Below are 13,166 nucleotides of genomic sequence, written 5' to 3'. Positions count from 1 at the left end.
CTTAGTGGTCCTTATTATCCCATATCTGGGAGTCTTTATTATCCCCATATCCAGTGCGTCCTGAGTCTTTGCATTATCCCACCGGTGCTAGAGCGATAGTCCCCAGTCCGGGTCCTATCTGTAGATGAGTCGGTGGTCTGAATCCTAGAATAAGGACCATGCACCAGGGCCGCCACCAGAGCGGAGGGATCTGCGTATGGCGGAGGGAGTCTTTATTATCCCATATAGAGAGCTAGAGTGACCTTTATGCCCCCGGACCTTCCCCTAGTAGAGTGGTTTATGTGATGTCCGCATGTTTAATATAGAATGTCACGCCCTGACCTATCAGTTTTTATTCTCTGCTGTTTGTGATGTCTAGGGGTGTTTTAATATAGAATAATGACCTATCTAGTTTTAGTCTATGTTGATGATGTTCCCAATCAGAGGCGTTTTATGTCTCTGATTCGGGAACATATAGAATAATGGGTTTTGTGGGTTAGTTGTTTTCTGTTTTAGTCCTCTGCACCTGTGATATTTCACGGGATTTCCCTTTTTTGTTATTTTGTTCAGTGTTTTGAGGATTAAATTTTATCATGAGCTTTAGTCACTGCGTTTTGTTCCACTCCTTCATGTGATGTCAGAACAACCCACCAAGGGACCAACCAGCGTGTATGTTTGGTCCCAATAATATAGAATAATGACCTATTAGTTTTAGTCCTGCTGTATGTGATGTCACGGGGATGTTTAATATAGAATAATGACCTGTTAGTTTTAGTCCTGCTGTATGTGATGTCACGGGGATGTTTGTATAGAATAATGACCTAGTTTTAGTTTTAGTGAATAGAATAATGCATCAGTTTTAGTCCTGCTGTATGATGGTGCACGGGGCTGTTTTAATATAGAATAATGACCTTTTTTTAGTCCTGCTGTATGTGATGTCACGGGATGTTTAATATAGAATAATGACCTGTTAGTTTTAGTCCTGCTGTATGTGATGTCACGGGGATGTTTAATATAGAATAATGACCTATCAATTTTAGTCCTGCTGTATGTGATGTCACGAGGATGTTTTAATATAGAATAATGACCTATTGCTGGCAGTTTTAGTCCTGCTGTATGTGATGTCACTCGGATGTTTTAATATAGAATAATGACCTATCCGTTTTAGTCCTGCTGTATGTGATGTCAAAAAGGGATGTTTTAATATAGGTTAATGACCTGGGCATCTAGTTTTTTTAGTCCTGCTGTATGTGATGTCAATCAGATGGATGTTTTAATTCCAATAATGACCTATCAGTTTTAGTCCTGCTGTATGTGATGTCACGGGATGTTTTCTGTTTAGAATCTGACCTGACAGTTTTAGTCCTGCTGTATGTGATGTCACGAGGATGTTTTAATATGAGCTCTTAATAATGACCTATACGAGTTTTACACCTGCTGTATGTGATGTCACGGGGATGTTTAATATAGAATAATGACCTATCAGTTTTAGTCCTGCTGTATGTGATGTCACGGGGATGTTTTAATATAGAATAATGACCTATCAGTTTTAGTCCTGCTGTATGTGATGTCACGGGGATGTTTTAATATAGAATAATGACCTATCAGTTTTAGTCCTGCTGTATGTGATGTCACGGGGATGTTTTAATATAGAATAATGACCTATCAGTTTTAGTCCTGCTGTATGTGATGTCACGGGGATGTTTTAATATAATGTTGTTTGATTTCATTCAAGTCAAGAATAATTTTATAATGAATGTTTTTCTTTTCAGATACCACAATATTCATCCCCTCGTTCAACGGCACGTCGTACCTGGAGCTGCCTCCCCTTGGCTCTCTGCTGCAGTCTCCTGGTGCCAGCGCAGATCCCTCTCACCCTGTCAAAGACACCACTGTTACCCTGTATCTGACTGTCAAAACCAGAGCTACACAGGGCACCATCCTCTACAGTAAGTACAAGCACGGCATTCCACTTTTGTTTCCAATGTTTAATCAGGAGATTACGTTGAGATTTGAGAATCCCTTTTCCAGAGGAGAACTGAAAACAACATGATACGAGCAAAACCCAGAAACACAATGCACCAATGCAGTACAAAGTACAATAGTGACAAGAGCTTTACTAGAGGGGAGCTCCTAGAGCTACTAGAATGTTTTCTGAGCTACTAGAGGAGATGTTTTCTGGAGCTGTTTTCTGGAGCTACTAGAGGAGATGTTTTCTGGAGCTACTAGAGGATATGTTTTCTGGAGCTACTAGAGGAGATGTTTTCTGGAGCTACTAGAGGAGATGTTTTCTGGAGCTACTAGAGGAGATGTTTTCTGGAGCTACTAGAGGAGATGTTTTCTGGAGCTACTAGAGGAGATGTTTTCTGGAGCTACTAGAGGAGATGTTTTCTGGAGCTACTAGAGGAGATGTTTTCTGGAGCTACTAGAGGAGATGTTTTCTGGAGCTACTAGAGGAGATGTTTTCTGGAGCTACTTAAGGTGCAACAAAGTAGCAAGGTGATGAAGCCTTTAGTCTTTCAGTGTATATGATTTTGAATGGTTCATTTGTCTTATCGTTTTCTCTAAATGAAGCTGCAAATCTGTTATGAACATTCATAATGTTAAATAAGCTATGTTCCTGAGTTCCATTATCAGATAACATTGTTGTGAGAATACGGTTAAACTATATTAATTATTCAACAATGAGGCGATGAGAAGAATTAGGCTGACACAAGGAATATAAATAAAAGATTCATCGTTTGCAGCAAAGTACTGGAGGAAAGACCAGAATGATCTTTCTTGGTAGCACTTTACTTGACACCCAGTGTCATAACATGTTATGACACGATCCTAAAAATGTCATAATATGTCATAACAGCTGACATAACCTGTCATAATATGGTCATAATACTGTCATGAACCATATATTTACATCTGTTGTGACATATTGCGTTATTTTATGGCTGGTTAATGACACCTATATAAGAGTGTCAAAAACCCACATTTATTCACATGTATTTTTCCCTGCCAAGAAGTTGTCTTTCGTTTGAAAGTTTCTTAAGTCCTTTGTTGATGCTGTAAATTATTTTTTACAGACATTTTTTTTCCAACATATTTTAAATAACATGAAGAAAATACACTTTGACACTGTCAAGAAGCATTATGACCCTCATAATCATATAATCCAGATAGGCCTGTCACGTACATGTCCTTATGTCAGTCATCAGTCTAAAAGAGGGTGTCTTGTCCTGCTCCTGAAATCTGCTCCTACATTCATCCCAGTCACCAGAAACAGAGAACTGGGATAGGTGCATGTCCGACAACAATCTGTACGTAATTACAGTACAATTGTAATTTAATATGGGCAATTAAATATATAACATAAAGATACTGTTGACACGTAGGCTATGGTGTAATGGAATGTTTTGCTTTGTGGGTTTTAACACTCTTATGTAGGTGTTATAACCAGCCATAAAATAACTCAATATATGTCATAACAGGTCTAAATATATGTGTCATGACAGTGTTATGACCATATTATGACAGGTTATTACCAGTTATGTCAGCTGTTATGGCATGTTATGACGCTGGCTGTCATGTAAAGTGTTAACTCTTTTTGAGTATCAAACTAAGGTCATTCTGTTTACAGTAAACAGTTAACACCAATTATTACTCTGAGATGTAGCTTTCAATGTATTTATTTTTCTGGAAAACACTTTGTTTGAAATATACATCCTATATTTAAACAGTTCAAATGAAGTGTTACCAATTCATCAAAGAAAAACAGTGTTTTAACGTGATTGTTGTATGTGGACAAAGTATTTTTAGGTGGACCGTAGATGCAGCATAGTGGGTTTGATTCCCGTGACCACCCCTTTGTAAAATGTATTCATGCACGATGCACTATATACCATGTTCACAAAGATGTATTCATGCACTATGCACTATATACCATGTTCACAAAGATGTATTCATGCACGATGCACTATATACCATGTTCACAAAGATGTATTCATGCACTATGCACTATATACCATGTTCACAAAGATGTATTCATGCACTATGCACTATATACCATGTTCACAAAGATGTATTCATGCACTATGCACTATATACCATGTTCACAAAGATGTATTCATGCACGATGCACTATATACCATGTTCACAAAGATGTATTCATGCACTATGCACTATATACCATGTTCACAAAGATGTATTCATGCACTATGCACTATATACCATGTTCACAAAGATGTATTCATGCACGATGCACTATATACCATGTTCACAAAGATGTATTCATGCACTATGCACTATATACCATGTTCACAAAGATGTATTCATGCATGATGCACTATATACCATGTTCACAAAGATGTATTCATGCACTATGCACTATATACCATGTTCACAAAGATGTATTCATGCATGATGCACTATATACCATGTTCACAAAGATGTATTCATGCACTATGCACTATATACCATGTTCACAAAGATGTATTCATGGACGATGCACTATATACCATGTTCACAAAGATGTATTCATGCACTATGCACTATATACCATGTTCACAAAGATGTATTCATGCACTATGCACTATATACCATGTTCACAAAGATGTATTCATGCACTATGCACTATATACCATGTTCACAAAGATGTATTCATGCATGATGCACTATATACCATGTTCACAAAGATGTATTCATGCACGATGCACTATATACCATGTTCACAAAGATGTACGCACTCACTTTACTGTGAGTCGCTATGGAAACTTCAGAAGACAAGGAGAAGCTGCCGACTCCAAGAGCTCTGACGCAATCATGTATTATTCACCAACGTTTCAACAGCAAGCTGTCTTCAGGATTTCATTGGACTTGTGCAGGTGTTTTTAATCATGACCGACTGTGGCATGATATCATTGGTCAATTTAGAAATATCCATAATACATATTTTAAAAAAGCATGAATGGATATCAGACGATCATAGATACAATTTCATCATAATTAAACACAATATTATTTACAAAAACACAATAATCACAGGAATGGTTTCAGATCAAAGTCAATGTGTGGTTGTTTTTTGCAGGTTCTTTTGATTCAACAGAATTTGGTTATAACGGTGTTTCGAGGGAGGCGTGTGACAGCCCTCAACAAACTATTGTGATCAGTTGGTTTCCTGTAAAGATCTGTGCATAGGTCATAGTCCTGGCAAATATCAAAAGATCAAGGAAACTGATTTGACGTGTGTCAGATTGCATCGTGAATCTCAGGTGCTCAGAACAAGAGTTAAGAGAAGCATGGAACTCCTGGTCGCTTTGGATAAAAATGCTAAATGGCATTTGTTATATTATTATAATGATTGTATTCAGGAATTGCATTGGTTGGAAAGATGTAGAGTAGAGTTACCCCTCAGTGAAGTTGTAGCAACTATTTAATATATACTGAGTTGTAGTCCTGAGCATATCAAACAATAGGAACACCTTCCTAATATTGAGTTGCAACCCCCCCCTTTCCCCCTCAGAACAGCCTCAACTCGTCAGGCTCTGGACCCTACAAGGTGTTGAAATCATTCCACAGGGATGCTGGCCCATGTTGACTCCAATGCTTCCCACAGTTGTGTCAAGTTGAATGGATGTCCTTTGGTTGGCGAACCATTCTTGATACATACAAGAAACTATTGAGCATGAAACATTTTTTTTTGACACAAACCGTTGTGCTTGGCACCTACTACCATACCCCTTTCAAAGGCACTTAAATCTTTTGTCTTGCCCATTCACCGTCTGAATGGCACACATATATACCATCCGTTTCTCAATTGTCTCATGGCTTAAAAATCCTTCTTTGTATTTGTATTTATTATGGATCCCCATGCAGCAGCTACTCTTCCTGGGGTCCACCAAAATTATAGCAGGTTATACCATTTTATAAACATTACTATACATTCACAGATTTCACAACACACTGTGTGTCCTCAGGCCCCAACTCCACCACTACCACATATCTACAGTACTAAATCCATATGTGTGTGTGTGTGTGTGTATAGTGCGTTATTGTGTATGCGTATGTCTGTGCCAATGTTTGTGTTGCTTCACAGTCCACGCTGTTCCGTATGGTGGTTTTTATATCTGTTTTTTATCTGTTTTTTTAATCTAATTTTACTGCTTGCATCAGTTACTTGTAGTCATGGCTCTATGTAGTACTGAGCGCCTCCCATAGTCTGTTCTGGACTTGGGGACTGTGAAGAGACCTCTTGTGGCATGTATTTTGGGGTATGTATGGGTGTCCGAGCTGTGTGCCAATAGTTCAAACAGACAGTAGTCAAGGTGCGACAAAACTAGGGCCTGTAGGACCTGCCTTGTTGATAGGGTTGTTAAGAATGCAGAGCAACGCTTTATTATGGACAGACTTCTCCCCATCCTAGATACTGTTGTATCAACATGTTTTGACCATGACAGTTTACAATCCAGGGTTACTCCAAGCAGTGTGTTACTTTAACCTGTCTCCTCCCCTTCATCTACACTGATTGAAGTGGATTTAACAATGGACCATACAGTTGAAGTCGGAAGTTTGCATACACCTTAGCCAAATACATTTAAACTCAGTTTTCCACAATTCCTGACATTTAATCCTTGTAAAAATTCCCTGTTTTAGGATCACCATTTTATTTTAAGAATGTGAAATGTCAGAATAATAGTAGAGCAAATTATTTCCTTCAGGTTTTATTTCTTTCATCCATTCACAGTGGGTCAGAAGTTTACATACACTCAATTAGTATTTGGTAGCATTGCCTTTAAATTGTTGGTCATACGTTTCAGGTAGCCTTCCATAAGCTTCCCACAATAAGTTGGGTGAATTTTGGCCCATTCCTCCTGACAGAGCTGGTGTAACTGAGTCACGTTTGTAGGTCTCCTTGCTCGCTTTGTGATGGCCACAACAATATAAGCCATTTTGTCACAACTTTGGAAGTATGCTTGGGGTCATTGTCCATTTGGAAGACCCATTTGCCACCAAGCTTACGATCTTGTCAAGCCATGACCTTAGTTATCTTTGTTTTCTTTATTATTTTGGTTAGGTCAGGGTGTGACAAGGGTTGTATGTGTGTTTTTGACCTGTCTAGGGCTTTTTGTATATTTATGGGGTTTTGGTTTGTCTAGGTATATGTAGGTCTATGGTGGCCTGAATTGGTTCCCAATCAGAGGCAGCTGTTTATCGTTGTCTCTGATTGGGGATCCTATATATAGGTTGCCATTTTGGTTTTGTGGGTTGTTGTCTATGTGTAGTTGCATGTCAGCACTAGTTGTTTATAGCGGCACGTTTTGTTTGTTTAAGTGTTCTTCGTTAAATAAAGAAGAATGTATTCCAATCACGCTGCGCCTTGGTCTCCTCGTTATGACGAACGTGACAGATCTTTGTCCCCATGTGCAGTTGCAAACCGTAGTCTGGCTTTTTCATGAAGGTTTTGGAGCAGTTGGCACATTGTGCAGGAGGATCAGTTGGTTTCCTGTAAAGATCTGTGCATAGGTCATAGTCCTGGCAAATATCAAAAGATCAAGGAAACTGTAGTTTGGCTTTTTCATGAAGGTTTTGGAGCAGTTGCTACTTCCTTGCTGAGCGGCCTTTCAGGTTATGTCGATATAGGACTCGTTTTACTGTGGATATAAATACTTTTGTACCTGTTTCCTCCAGCATCTTCACAAGGTCCTTTGCTGTTGTTCTGGGATTGATTTGCACTTTTCGCACCAAAGTACATTCATCTCTAGGAGACAGAACGTGTCTCCTTCCTGAGTGGTATGACGGCTGCATGGTCCCATGGTGTTTATACTTGCGTACTATTGTTTGTACAGATGAACGTGGTACCTTCAGGTGTTTGCAAATTGCACCCAAGGATGAACCAGACTTGTGGAGGTTTACAAATCTTATTCTGAGGTCTTGGCTGATTTTCCCATGATGTCAAGCAAAGAGGCACTGAGTTTGAAGGTAGGCCTTGAAAAACATCCACTGGTACACCTCCAATTGACTCAAATTATGTAAATTATGTCAATTATCCTATCAGAAGCTTCTAAAGCCATGACATCATTTTCTGGAATTTTCCAAGCTGTTTAAAGGCACAGTCAACTTAGTGTATATAAACTTCTGACCCTCTGTAATTGTGATACAGTGAAATAATCTGTCTGTAAACAATTGTTGGGAAAATTACTTGTGTCAAACACAAAGTAGATGTCCTAACCGACTTGCCAAAACTATAGTTTGTTAACAAGAATTTTGTGGAGTGGTTGAAAAATGAGTTTTAATGACTCTAACCTAAGTGTATGTTAACTTCCGATTTCATCTGGTCAGTCTGTCATGGAAAGAGCAGATGTTCCTAATGTTTTGTATTCTCGCTGTAAATTTTATCAGATGCTTTTATACAAAGTGTCTCACAGTACAGTGAGTGCATACATTTGAGTGTAGCCTTTATGACCGCCAGCAGGAATCAAACCCGTGACCCTGGCGTTTCAAGCTTCACACTCTTACCAGCTGAGCCACACTGGAGTTAATGGAACAGCTATTCTCAGCTGCAGATGAATCCCTTTGAAGCTGCACAACGCATCCATTCCAGTCATGACTTCTCAGAGAGATTGGATGAGTCCCAAATATAACACCCTATTCCCTATATAGTCCACCACTCTTGACCAGGCCCCATAGTGCACTACGTAGGGAATAGGGTGCCATTTGTGACACACAAAAGCCACCTGTTGCTGTGAGTCAGCTTTCAGTTGGTCACAAATCTATTCCGTCTTTTCCATGGAAACCAATGAGGTTGTGTTTAAAAATGTCCTCTTGTTAAGGTTAACACGTTAGAGATATGCCATTCACTAACCACATCCGTCCCTGATATAAAGTCATACTTGGTATATACTGTTGGTCGCCATGGTTTTCCAGGACCTTTTAATGATACGTTCATTTGTATTTATTTTTAACTCTTTTATCCTTATGAGTTGTTAAGTCTTAAGAAACAAGATATTGTACCTTTCAAAACTTTTAGGAATATTTCAGTCATTTGTTAAAGTACAAAGAAGTGTCTTAACTCGGCAGCAATGAGAATACATCATATTCCTCCTAGGAACAGTTAACCCACTGTTCCTAGGCTGTCATTGAAAATAAGAATTTGTTCTTATCTGACTTGCATAGTTAAATAAAGGTCAAATAAAATTGCTGCTGCTGTTATTGGATGGGTAGATTGTTTTAATTATCCCCATCCCTAATATCTTCTTGCATTGACTGTGTCCCAAATGGCACCCTATTCCCTATAGGGCACTACGTTTAACCAGAGACATGCAGTATGGGCCCTGGTAAAACAAAGCACAGTTGTGCACTAGAAAGGAAGTGGGTGCCATTTGGACCACTTTGTTTAGCGAGGACAAAATTACAGATCTTTCAAGAGACGGATTTCTCACTTTATATCTTTACCAATGCTGTTCTGACAGTGTTTTAGGTGAGTCTTAAATTACTATAGTCAGTGATAATGTATATCCATTAAATATATATCCACAATACATTATGCGATCAGTCACTTTACCAACTGGGTGGTTTGTCATGTACCGTCATCACTGCATGGTTCACAATGTAAACTGGGAGTTTATCAACAAACAGTCATTTGAAAAGTAGAGTTGGAGTTGGGAGAGAAACACTGCAGGATATCGAGGCCTGACTTTCACTAATGGTTCCAACAGTAGAGTTGGAGTTGGGAGAGAAACACTGCAGGATATCGAGGCCTGACTTTCACTAATGGTTCCAACAGTAGAGTTGGAGTTGTGAGAGAAACACTGCAGGATATCGAGGCCTGACTTTCACTAATGGTTCCAACAGTAGAGTTGGAGTTGTGAGAGAAACACTGCAGGATATCGAGGCCTGACTTTCACTAATGGTTCCAACAGTAGAGTTGGAGTTGGGAGAGAAACACTGCAGGATATCGAGGCCTGACTTTCACTAATGGTTCCAACAGTAGAGTTGGAGTTGTGAGAGAAACACTGCAGGATATCGAGGCCTGACTTTCACTAATGGTTCCAACAGTAGAGTTGGAGTTGTGAGAGAAACACTGCAGGATATCGAGGCCTGACTTTCACTAATGGTTCCAACAGTAGAGTTGGAGTTGTGAGAGAAACACTGCAGGATATCGAGGCCTGACTTTCACTAATGGTTCCAACAGTAGAGTTGGAGTTGTGAGAGAAACACTGCAGGATATCGAGGCCTGACTTTCACTAATGGTTCCAACAGTAGAGTTGGAGTTGTGAGAGAAACACTGCAGGATATCGAGGCCTGACTTTCACTAATGGTTCCAACAGTAGAGTTGGAGTTGTGAGAGAAACACTGCAGGATATCGAGGCCTGACTTTCACTAATGGTTCCAACAGTAGAGTTGGAGTTGTGAGAGAAACACTGCAGGATATCGAGGCCTGACTTTCACTAATGGTTCCAACAGTAGAGTTGGAGTTGGGAGAGAAACACTGCAGGATATCGAGGCCTGACTTTCACTAATGGTTCCAACAGTAGAGTTGGAGTTGGGAGAGAAACACTGCAGGATATCGAGGCCTGACTTTCACTAATGGTTCCAACAGTAGAGTTGGAGTTGGGAGAGAAACACTGCAGGATATCGAGGCCTGACTTTCACTAATGGTTCCAACAGTAGAGTTGGAGTTGGGAGAGAAACACTGCAGGATATCGAGGCCTGACTTTCACTAATGGTTCCAACAGTAGAGTTGGAGTTGTGAGAGAAACACTGCAGGATATCGAGGCCTGACTTTCACTAATGGTTCCAACAGTAGAGTTGGAGTTGGGAGAGAAACACTGCAGGATATCGAGGCCTGACTTTCACTAATGGTTCCAACAGTAGAGTTGGAGTTGTGAGAGAAACACTGCAGGATATCGAGGCCTGACTTTCACTAATGGTTCCAACAGTAGAGTTGGAGTTGGGAGAGAAACACTGCAGGATATCGAGGCCTGACTTTCACTAATGGTTCCAACAGTAGAGTTGGAGTTGGGAGAGAAACACTGCAGGATATCGAGGCCTGACTTTCACTAATGGTTCCAACAGTAGAGTTGGAGTTGTGAGAGAAACACTGCAGGATATCGAGGCCTGACTTTCACTAATGGTTCCAACAGTAGAGTTGGAGTTGGGAGAGAAACACTGCAGGATATCGAGGCCTGACCTTCACTAATGGTTCCAACAGTAGAGTTGGAGTTGTGAGAGAAACACTGCAGGATATCGAGGCCTGACCTTCACTAATGGTTCCAACAGTAGAGTTGGAGTTGGGAGAGAAACCCTGCAGGATATCGAGGCCTGACCTTCACTAATGGTTCCAACAGTAGAGTTGGAGTTGTGAGAGAAACACTGCAGGATATCGAGGCCTGACTTTCACTAATGGTTCCAACAGTAGAGTTGGAGTTGGGAGAGAAACCCTGCAGGATATCGAGGCCTGACCTTCACTAATGGTTCCAACAGTAGAGTTGGAGTTGGGAGAGAAACACTGCAGGATATCGAGGCCTGACTTTCACTAATGGTTCCAACAGTAGAGTTGGAGTTGGGAGAGAAACCCTGCAGGATATCGAGGCCTGACCTTCACTAATGGTTCCAACAGTAGAGTTGGAGTTGTGAGAGAAACACTGCAGGATATCGAGGCCTGACTTTCACTAATGGTTCCAACAGTAGAGTTGGAGTTGGGAGAGAAACCCTGCAGGATATCGAGGCCTGACTTTCACTAATGGTTCCAACAGTAGAGTTGGAGTTGTGAGAGAAACACTGCAGGATATCGAGGCCTGACTTTCACTAATGGTTCCAACAGTAGAGTTGGAGTTGGGAGAGAAACCCTGCAGGATATCGAGGCCTGACTTTCACTAATGGTTCCAACAGTAGAGTTGGAGTTGTGAGAGAAACACTGCAGGATATCGAGGCCTGACTTTCACTAATGGTTCCAACAGTAGAGTTGGAGTTGTGAGAGAAACACTGCAGGATATCGAGGCCTGACTTTCACTAATGGTTCCAACAGTAGAGTTGGAGTTGTGAGAGAAACACTGCAGGATATCGAGGCCTGACTTTCACTAATGGTTCCAACAGTAGAGTTGTGAGAGAAACACTGCAGGATATCGAGGCCTGACTTTCACTAATGGTTCCAACAGTAGAGTTGTGAGAGAAACACTGCAGGATATCGAGGTCGAGGCCTGAGGCCTGACTTTCACTAATGGTTCCAACAGTAGAGTTGTGAGAGAAACACTGCAGGATATCGAGGCCTGACTTTCACTAATGGTTCCAACAGTAGAGTTGTGAGAGAAACACTGCAGGATATCGAGGCCTGACTTTCACTAATGGTTCCAACAGTAGAGTTGTGAGAGAAACACTGCAGGATATCGAGGCCTGACTTTCACTAATGGTTCCAACAGTAGAGTTGTGAGAGAAACACTGCAGGATATCGAGGCCTGACTTTCACTAATGGTTCCAACAGTAGAGTTGTGAGAGAAACACTGCAGGATATCGAGGCCTGACTTTCACTAATGGTTCCAACAGTAGAGTTGGAGTTGTGAGAGAAACACTGCAGGATATCGAGGCCTGACTTTCACTAATGGTTCCAACAGTAGAGTTGGAGTTGTGAGAGAAACACTGCAGGATATCGAGGCCTGACTTTCACTAATGGTTCCAACAGTAGAGTTGGAGTTGGGAGAGAAACACTGCAGGATATCGAGGCCTGACTTTCACTAATGGTTCCAACAGTAGAGTTGGAGTTGGGAGAGAAACACTGCAGGATATCGAGGCCTGACTTTCACTAATGGTTCCAACAGTAGAGTTGGAGTTGTGAGAGAAACACTGCAGGATATCGAGGCCTGACTTTCACTAATGGTTCCAACAGTAGAGTTGGAGTTGTGAGAGAAACACTGCAGGATATCGAGGCCTGACCTTCACTAATGGTTCCAACAGTAGAGTTGGAGTTGGGAGAGAAACACTGCAGGATATCGAGGCCTGACTTTCACTAATGGTTCCAACAGTAGAGTTGTGAGAGAAACACTGCAGGATATCGAGGCCTGACCTTCACTAATGGTTCCAACAGTAGAGTTGGAGTTGGGAGAGAAACACTGCAGGATATCGAGGCCTGACTTTCACTAATGGTTCCAACAGTAGAGTTGGAGTTGTGAGAGAAACACTGCAGGATATCGAGGCCTGACTTT

The 13,166-nt window shown here is 40.9% G+C and overlaps 1 protein-coding gene across 1 annotated transcript in view; it reads left to right on the top strand.

Annotated features, from left to right (window-relative positions):
* Window positions 1-13,166, top strand: part of LOC127922705 (adhesive plaque matrix protein-like) — a 65,749-nt gene that overhangs the window by 39,582 nt on the left and 13,001 nt on the right. The window contains exon 2 of the mRNA XM_052506592.1: window positions 1,752-1,928. The gene's annotated coding sequence lies outside the window, so the exon portion shown is untranslated. The remainder of the gene's footprint in view (window positions 1-1,751; window positions 1,929-13,166) is intronic.

The sequence above is a fragment of the Oncorhynchus keta genome, unplaced genomic scaffold (assembly GCF_023373465.1).
Source record: "Oncorhynchus keta strain PuntledgeMale-10-30-2019 unplaced genomic scaffold, Oket_V2 Un_contig_26780_pilon_pilon, whole genome shotgun sequence".
NCBI classification, from domain to species: domain Eukaryota; kingdom Metazoa; phylum Chordata; class Actinopteri; order Salmoniformes; family Salmonidae; genus Oncorhynchus; species Oncorhynchus keta.
Note: the sequence above shows the minus strand (reverse complement) of the source record. Positions and strands in the feature narration are given on the sequence as shown.